We start from the raw sequence: 10,018 nt of genomic DNA, 5'->3' as shown, positions 1-10,018 counted from the left end.
ATCCAGAGGAAGGTGAGAGCTCAGCCGAAAACTACACGGGGGGAACTTGTTAATGATCTCAAGGCAGCTGGGACCACAGTCACCAAGAAAACCATTGGTAACACATTACGCCGTAATGGATTAAAATCCTGCAGTGACCGCAAGGTCCCCCTGCTCAAGAAGGCACATGTACAGGCCCGTCTGAAGTTTGCAAATGAACATCTGGATGATTCTGAGAGTGATTGGGAGAAGGTGCTGTGGTCAGATGAGACTAAAATTGAGCTCTTTGGCATTAACTCAACTCGCCGTGTTTGGAGGAAGAGAAATGCTGCCTATGACCCAAAGAACACCGTCCCCACTGTCAAGCATGGAGGTGGAAACATTATGTTTTGGGGGTGTTTCTCTGCTAAGGGCACAGGACTACTTCACCGCATCAATGGGAGAATGGATGGAGCCATGTACCGTCAAATCCTGAGTGACAACCTCCTTCCCTCCACCAGGACATTAAAAATGGCTCGTGGCTGGGTCTTCCAGCACGACAATGACCCGAAACATACAGCCAAGGCAACAAAGGAGTGGCTCAAAGAGAAGCACATTAAGGTCATGGAGTGGCCTAGCCAGTCTCCAGACCTTAATCCCATCGAAAACTTATGGAGGGAGCTGAAGATCCGAGTTGCCAAGCGACAGCCTCGAAATCTTAATTATTTACAGATGATCTGCAAAGAGGAGTGGGCCAAAATTCCATCTAACATGTGTGCAAACCTCATCATCAACTACAAAAAACGTCTGACTGCTGTGCTTGCCAATAAGGGTTTTGCCACCAAGTATTAAGTCTTGTTTGCCAAAGGGATCAAATACTTATTTCTCTGTGCACAATGCAAATAAATATATATAATTTTGACTATGTGATTTTCTTTTTTTTTTTTATATATATATATAATCTATCTGCAACATCTATTTGCATACTCACCCTGATGTCGTTCCCACGGTCTCTCATCTTCACGGGCCCTGCGAAGGCGACGCAATGACGTCATCGCGCCGCCTTCGCAGATCCCGTGAAGACGAGAGACCACACGTGAAGACGGCGCTGCATCGGTGAGTGTCATCGCGTCGCCTTCGCAGATCCTGTGAAGACGAGAGACCTTACCTGAAGAAGACAGCGCTGCATCGATGAGTATGTAGGGCATTCATGTCGGGCTGTGTGGCATCATCTACATCGGGGCTGTGTGGCATTATATACAGGGGGGCTGTCTGGCTTCATATAAAGTGAGGCTGTGTGGCATCATCTACATCGGGGCTGTGTGGAATCATATACAGGAGGGCTGTGAGTATTTAACAGGGAGGCTGTGTGGCATCATATACAGGCAGGCTGTGTAGCATATACATTTAGGCTGTGTGGCATATACAGGGAGGCTGTGTGCCAACATATACAGGGGGGCTATGTGGCATCATATACAGTGAGGCAATGTGGCATCATCTACATCGGGGCTGTGTGGAATCATATACAGGAGGGCTGTGAATCTTTAACAGGGAGGCTGTGTGGCATCATATACAGGGAGGCTGTGGGGCATCATATACAGGGAGGCTGTGTGGCATATACAGGGAGGCTGTGCGGCATATACAGGGAGGCTGTGTGGCATCATATACAGGGAGGCTGTGTGGCATCATATTCAGGGAGACTGTGTGGCATCATATTCAGGGAGATGTGTGGCCTCATATATAGGGAGGTGTGTGGCATCATCATACAAGGAGGCTGTGTGGCATCATATACAGGGAGGCTGTGCGGCATATACAGGGAGGTGTGTGGCATATACAGGGAGGTGTGTGGCATCATATACAGGGAGGTGTGTGGTATCATATACAGGGAGGTTTGTGGCATCATATACAGGGAGGTGTGTGTGGCAATCATATACAGGGAGGTGTGTGGCATCATCTACAGGGAGGCTGTGTGGCATCATCTACAGGGAGGCTGTGTGGCATCATATACAGGGAGGCGTGTTGCATCATATATAGGGAGGTGTGTGGCAATCATATACAGGGAGGTGTGTGGCATCATATACAGGGAGGTGTGTGGCAATCATATACAGGGAGGCTGTGTGGCATCATATACAGGGAGGTGTGTGGCAATCATATACAGGTAGATGTGTGGCATCATAGACAGGTAGGTGTGTGGCATCATATACAGGGAGGCTGTGTGGCATATACAGGGAGGTGTGTGGCATCATATACAGGGAGGTGTGTGGCATCATATACATGGATATTGTGGCATCATATACAGGGAGGTGTGTGGCATCATATACAGGGAGGTGTGTGGCATCATATACAGGGAGGCAGCACTGCGATGGTATAGAAAAATACAAAATGTATTCACACAACATACAGGCAACGTTTCACCTACCCATTGAAGGCATTTTCAAGCAATGAATGTGTGTGCTCAAAGCAATTATATAGTGTGCAAAAATGCAAATTGGCAATGTAAGATAATCAAACATGATTAATAATAAAGTGCAAAATGCAATGTAATTATACAGAATAGAAGTACTGCAATTAATACAAGACATGAAAAATATGTGAATCAATAGTTAAATGTCTGATATAAGCATATCTAACAGCAATCGCATAAAATACATGAATATGCAATAAAGTGTCAATTATAGCGATAAGAGTTACAGCTGGCACTCACCCTTAGTCGTCACGAACAACATACCTGTTCTATCTAGGAAAATTAAGGTAATGTATTATTATCGTCATGACGCGCCGAAATCTCAGCGTTGTGAAAAACCCACAGTGCATGCTCACATCGGTTCATCCAATTCTCACTAATAGCCAATCATACGTTAGATTGGAAAGAATTGTAAGAAGAAGGTCACCTGACACAGCGCGTCACACGCGCATGCGTATTGATTGGAAGGAGACCATGATCGCCATCTTAGAATAGGTAAATATATTTCTCAAACTACATATCTCCTGAGTTGTAGTATTTACAGTAATATACAGGGAGGCTGTGTGGCATCATATACAGGGAGGCTGTGTGGCATCATATACAGGGAGGCTGTGTGGCATCATATACAGGGAGGCTGTGTGGCATCATCTACAGGGAGGCTGTGTGACATCATATACAGGGAGGTGTGTGGCATCATCTACAGGGAGGCGGTGTGGCATCATATACAGGGAGGTGTGTGGCATCATCTACAGGGAGGCTGTGTGGCATCATCTACAGGGAGGCGGTGTGGCATCATATACAGGGAGGTGTGTGGCATCATCTACAGGGAGGCTGTGTGGCATCATCTACAGGGAGGCTGTGTGGCATCATATACAGGGAGGTGTGTGGCATTATCTACAGGAGGTGTGTGCCATCATATAAAGGGAGGCTGTGTGATATCATATACAGGGAGGCAGAGTCGTAGCTAGGTTCTCCTGCACCCGGGGCAAAGATTCAGATTGGCGCCCCCCCCCCCCCCCCAATTTATTTCCCGACATCTCCTTCCCCCTCGCCATGTTTTCTTTCCCTACCAATCAATGAGGTGTAATATTTTTTTCACAATTGTGTTCATGTAACTCGAGTATAAAAGCATTTCGACATTTTACAAGCGATATAGTTCTATAATGTAATTAACATAAAAATAAATTAAGAAAATAAATTAAAGAGGCCACACACAGCCCCTGTAGAAAGCGCCACACACAGCCCCCTTTGTAGATAGTGCCACACATAGCCCCCCTTGTAGATAGTGCCACACACAGCCCCCTTGTAGATAGTGCCACACACAGCCCCCCTTGTAGATAGTGCCACACAGCCCCCCTTGTAGATAGTGCCACACACAGCCCGCTTCCCCCCTTGTAGATAGCAGCACACTCCCCCCCTTGTAGATAGTGCCACACACATCCCGCTGCTCCTTTGTAAATAGTGCCACATTCCCCATTGTAAATAGTGCCACACTCCCCCCTTGTACTTAGCGCCACACTGTGACCGGTGAGCGGTAGCCTACCTCTACCACTCTCCGCTCTGCCTGGTGTGACTTACCGGATGAGCCGAGGAGGTCATGCGGCGCAGGCAGCGGCGGAGTTTCTTCTGACTAGGGTCGGTGACAGCCAGGGCCGGCCTTAGCTTGGATGGCGCCCTGTGCGGGACTCTCTATTGCCGCCCCCTACACAAACCAAAAGTTAACCACATATATGGACACGCTGGAACATATATACTGTACATACATAAATACAGATATTTAGACATACAGGCAAATATCCATACACACATATGGAATATATACATACAGGTAAATATATAGACGTACAGACACATATAAACACACACACACACACACACACACACACACACACACACACACACACCGGCAGATAAATACACAGACAGGAACATATACAAATACATAAAAGGCACAAACATAGAAGCACAAAGACACATTCACAAACAGACCCATATATACGCACACATGCACATATGTACACAGCACAGATTATATAGTAGATGTTACCTGCAGTCCCATGTAACACCACAGATAACACAGTGATAACTCTCTAAATACAGATAGTAGTGTTACCTGCAGTCCTATGTAACACCACAGATAACACATTGTGCTAAATTACAATCTCAGCTCTGCTACACAGTACAGATAATGTGGCAGACGTTACCTGCAGTCCTATGTAACACCACAGATAACACAGTGATAAGTCCCTGAGTACATATAATGCAGTAGATGTAAGAGACAAACACATGCAGAGACACAGACACACACACACACACACACACACACACACACTGTGACATATACACATACAAACACAGAGACACAGACAGACAGAGACACAGCCGTAATGTCCTGGCTCTTCCTAAGCTGCTGCAGGTGTCCGACATACGGGGCGCCAATCAGCAGCGATCAGCTGCTCTTCGGCGCCTCCCCCCTTCCCTACCACCGGGTTGCGCCCGGGGCACATGCCCCGCCTGATCCCCCCCCTAGCTACGTCCCTGCAGGGAGGTGTGTGCCATCATATACAGGGAGTTGTGTGGCATCATATACAGGGAGGTGTGTGGCATCATATACAGGGAGGTGTGTGGCATCATATACAGGAGGTGTGTGGCGTCATATACAGGGAGGCTGTAAATAGTGTTTAGGTGAACATGTGACCTTCTTTTGGGTGTTTTCAGGGGGTTGGGACAAAAAAAGCCTGACCAATGAAATTCATCAGTTTTTTAACGGCCATGAAAAACTGATGCAAAACGGATGTCAAACGGACATTAAAAACGGACAAACGGACTGGAAATGGATGAAAATTTAGAGACACTGATGCAAAATGGGCATGAAAAATTGACAGTTGATCAGTTTTTAATCAACTTTTTTTTGTGAAAACTTTTTTTTGTGAAAACTTTTTTTGAGGCTTTTTTTGCCTTTTTGGAGCTGTTTTCAATTGACCCTATGAAACACCGTTCCAAAACGGCTCAAAAAGTGACATGCTCCATCTTTTTACCTGGCGTTTTTTCATGCGCCGTTTGTAAAAAAAAAAAAAAGACCGCAGTTTTTACCATTGATTACAATGGGAAGGTATTTGTCGGTGTTTCAGTAGCATTTTTCAAGGTGTATTTCGAGCCCCCCCCCCAAATATGACTGAAAACACTTCATGTGATAATAACAAAATTGGAGGGCAGATGGAATTGTTTTCAATTCAGTGTATATTTAATGCCCAGATTCTGCAGTTTTTAGAAACCCCAGAAAATACTGACCAATATGACCAATATACCCTTACAATGGAAAGTATAGATTTAATTTTTTTTTAAATGAGATAAAAAAGGTATTTTCTGGTCCCTGAAGGACAGGCCTGAATAATAAAGAACATAAAAGTAAAATAAATAAATAAAATGAAATAAAAATTACATATAGCATACCCCCCAATAAAACGCTCCCCCGCCAATCATTGTCGTAACACTAGCCCTAAACCAGTCACCCTAAAATAGACATGCAATATATAAAAATTCAGAGTAGACAATGAAAAAAAAAATTATAGCCGTTTAACTAGTGCAACTATAGATTTCTTTTTCTGGCGTTTTTGAAGTCGTATAGAGAAGTCTATGTAAAAGGCACCATACCCAGAGCATGCTGCGTTTGGAAAAAATGCCACTGACCACCGAATTGCCTCAAAAATGGCACAAACCAAATCACAGTTGTGTGTAGTTCATTTGATATTTTACTATAGACTTTGATGACTAAAAAAAAAAGCACCAGAAAATGCTCCAAAACACGCTGTTTAAAACGCCATAAATGACGTAGCAGAACACTGTGTGTGAACCCAGCCTTATAATGATATAAAAGTAGCTTTATGACACCACATTTGTGGTTAAGCCCCCACTTATTCATGACTCAACTACCTGTATCTTAAAAAAACAGCTTACCATGTGTTTCACATGAGCACATTACATTCCCAAAAAAGGCAGAGATTCATTTAATTTTGCATCAAATTTTTTATCATTGCAAAAATAGTTGTAGTACATGTAATAAAGTGCAAAGGTACAATAATGTTGTAACATACACAAATGTACCAAGAGAAGTGACAAGACCATGTGTACGGATAGCACTTGCACTACAATTTCAATACAAAAAATAAATACTTCATTTAGGGCCTGTTGACATCAGCGTCAGTCTTCCGTTGATGAGTTCCGCTAGACCATCAACGGACAGGCAAACGGAAAACATAGCTTCCGTTTGCATTACCGTTGATTTCAAAACGGAAAGCTTACGCAACGGAAACAAACAAAAAACATTTGCAACTGAAGAATTACCATTGAAATCAATTGTGATGCAAGCTGGAGCTATGGTTTCCGTTTGCCTGTCCGTTGCTGGGTTCCTCAGACGGAAAGGTCTAGCGGAACCCATCAACGGAAGGGTGATGCTGATGTGCACACACTCTTAGAACATGGGTATAAAACGTGGATTACAAAACATTTAAAAGCAACTAAAAAAAATTCCCCGAGCATGAGGGCATCCGCAATAGGATGAAAGCCCTGCATGGACATCATTATAAAGTATAAACAGGCTCCTTTCCAGGAATGTAGAATGAGGAATATAACATCAGATGTATCATGAACATGAGCAATATACATATCAACACATCACTGTGGTATAGGTGTCCATCTGGCACCCTAACGGATGCCTAGACCACAGGGATGTATTAAAATGTATACTGCTTGTGTTCATTATACATCTGATGTTATATTGATATTGAAGCCCGGCACAGCTCAGAAAGTGTGGTGTGTGTGTGTGTGTGTGTGTGTGTGTGTGTGTGTGTGTGTGTTGTCCAGAACCATCGAGGGACCCACTGAGTGCATAATTGAGCAGCCCCTAAAGAGACAGTACCCCTTTAAGGACTTGAACTAGAACTGTTAGCATGCGCCATATCGTCACTTGGTACTGTGTTTTGTGTGGTGCCTCTAAAATATACGCGGTGTGCACATGGCACCGACGCAGTGGGGGGAGTTGGGATCCGTGAAGGTAGTGGCGTAGCAGCCACCGTGACGTACGGAAGCGCATAGTATTGCCTTTAAAGGTTGCTGGTGCACCCTGGCGACACTACCAATGCTAGCTTTGTGGCAGAGTGTAGCTCCTCATCGACCTGAGAGACACGGTTGAGACAAGCTGCGGAGCTTACAGTCATTTTGCCGCAGCCTGACTTAGTGGGAACTTTGTACAGAGATGAAATCCCCCAACCCTGGTTTGAGGGCCACAAAAGTAAGTGAGTGTTCCAGAGAAACTAAGAGAACAATTTGTTAAACTACGGGCATCGGTGTCATTCTCTGGAAGAACCTGTTACAAGTGTCCACTCCCTATAAGTCAGAATCCAATATATAATTTACTGATATTAATTTTAATTGAGTTGTTATAACCAGAAAGAACAGGATGGACAGCAAATAGAGGATGAAGTCAGTGGCATTAGTAATGGTTACTTATGGTGAAGTGTGTTCTGCAGTGTGGTGGTCCAGAACCCTTGTGGATAGAACCGCTGTCCAGTTGTCCACTCAAGCGAACTCAGACTCTCCGGCCTGCTGCCTGCCACAGTTGAACAGGAGCACTTGTCTCCCAGTAGTCTCTAGTTGTCCAACACAGGAGTCGGTGACACAACTCACGCAAACATTTACCAGATCACTCAGTCAGTTCAGTGCTCAAAATGGACAAAATGCAATGGGCACTCTGGTCCTTCTTCTGACCTTCTCCCAGCATAGGCATGCCGTCATGCCCCAACCTAGCCTGATCAACTTCAGCAAGTTCACCTGGGTGGGACTGTGACATTGGCACTCTTTATTAGAGTCAATAGGGCAACTCAAAGTCAATGGGAATCCTTCCCGGGCCCCGTTAGGATGACAGGCCAGGCCAGCAGACCAACAAGGAGGCGCTCAGAGTGCAGGGACATCTTCCACATCACCATGTCACACACGTAAAAACGCAGCGCTAGGAATGAATGATCATTTGATGAGTTTATGCAGGATTGCAAATGTCACACAGACTTTTACATTTCCAGACACTTGCCCACCCCCCTGACTCCGGACAAATTGCCCGAATACCGGACTGTCCTGAGTAAATCCTGACGGGTAGTAACCCTGTTAACAACACTCAGGAAAGCACAGCCAAGAGCTTCAGTTAGTAAGAGGGTCAGTTTTCAGTGTGTGGCAAGTGACCCTGATACAAGGCCCCGTCCGAGGATGATCCAGTAATGGAGGCGAACGCAGTACAGTTCAATGCAACAGGACTTTATTAGGTCGTTGCAAACAGTGGTACACAACTTGGCGGTTAGTGTTATTATGGGCACTTAGCTTGGTGGTTACAAATGGTGGTGCACAGATTAGTGGTTACAATCTCTTATGGGCACTTAGTTTGGTGGCTACAAGTGGTGGTACATAGCTTAACTGTTACTGTCTTTTATGGGCACTTAGCTTGGTGGCTACACATGGTGATACACAGCTTAGCTTTTACTGACTCTGCTGGGCACTTAGCTTGGCAGTTGCAATCTTTAATGGGCACTTGGCGGTCACAATCTTTGGTATCACACTTGCAGTCAGGGATGACTACAGTCTCAACCTCCCTTGGTACAGGAAGACACTTAAAGGTTACACAGGGCCCCCTTCGGTCACGGAGCACTCACCCAGGAGGACCCAAGTAATACAGCAGCTTAGTTAGAGTGAAGCCTCTGGCAGTGGTCAGAAACCGCTCAGAAGGTGTCACTGCCCTTTCAGCGACAAATGTTGTCAGGGCCCAATCCTCTCAAAGACCTCCTCTGGTTCCATGCCACACTATCAGTCCTGTACGCTACTTCTCTCGCACCTGACAGGCTCGCTCTGTACGTTCTCCAATACAGTCTATATAGTCTAGCTCCACCCTAGCAAGGAGCCTGTGTGGCGCCACGCTATTGCATATGCAAACCTGACTAGACTTTGCCTGCCCACTGTGCCCACCTGACACATCACAATAAAGGCACATTTACCTGCAAACAAAATGATGTTAGAACATCTTTAGCACAGCGCATAACATAACAAAAAAATTTCAGTTAGAGGTATCAGCTGTTCACGTGCACAACAGAGGATAGTTCACATGCACTATTATGTAAGGGGTCCATGCTCGAGTCCACTACTGCAGAAGCACCCCCTCACAAGTTTATATTTTAGCACGCCATGCTGAGATATTTCTAACGTAATATAAGGTGTGCACGTGCTAAACCCTTAGTAACAACTTTAAACATTAAAAACACATCATTCTTAAATTGGCAAGTAAATTGTGGCATGCGCCACGATTTATTAAAAACACATTAACCATAGGCAATACAGCGCAAGAGGAGCCTGACTTCAATCGCGACACGGCACTCCCTGAGCTGGGGCCCGCCTGCCCCCTGCTCGCATCCTGTAAACAAGGACAGCCGTGCCCCCTGCCACGGCTGTACCCCCAGGCAGCCGTCGGACCGTCGTCCGGCTTTCGTGACTGCCCAGGCCCAAAACATCCTGGGGACCTGCCGTATAACTAGTGTCCCCCCACGTGCGAGTTCACCC

The sequence above is a fragment of the Rhinoderma darwinii genome, chromosome 10 (genome assembly GCF_050947455.1).
Source record: "Rhinoderma darwinii isolate aRhiDar2 chromosome 10, aRhiDar2.hap1, whole genome shotgun sequence".
Lineage (NCBI taxonomy): Eukaryota > Metazoa > Chordata > Amphibia > Anura > Rhinodermatidae > Rhinoderma > Rhinoderma darwinii.
Note: the sequence above shows the minus strand (reverse complement) of the source record.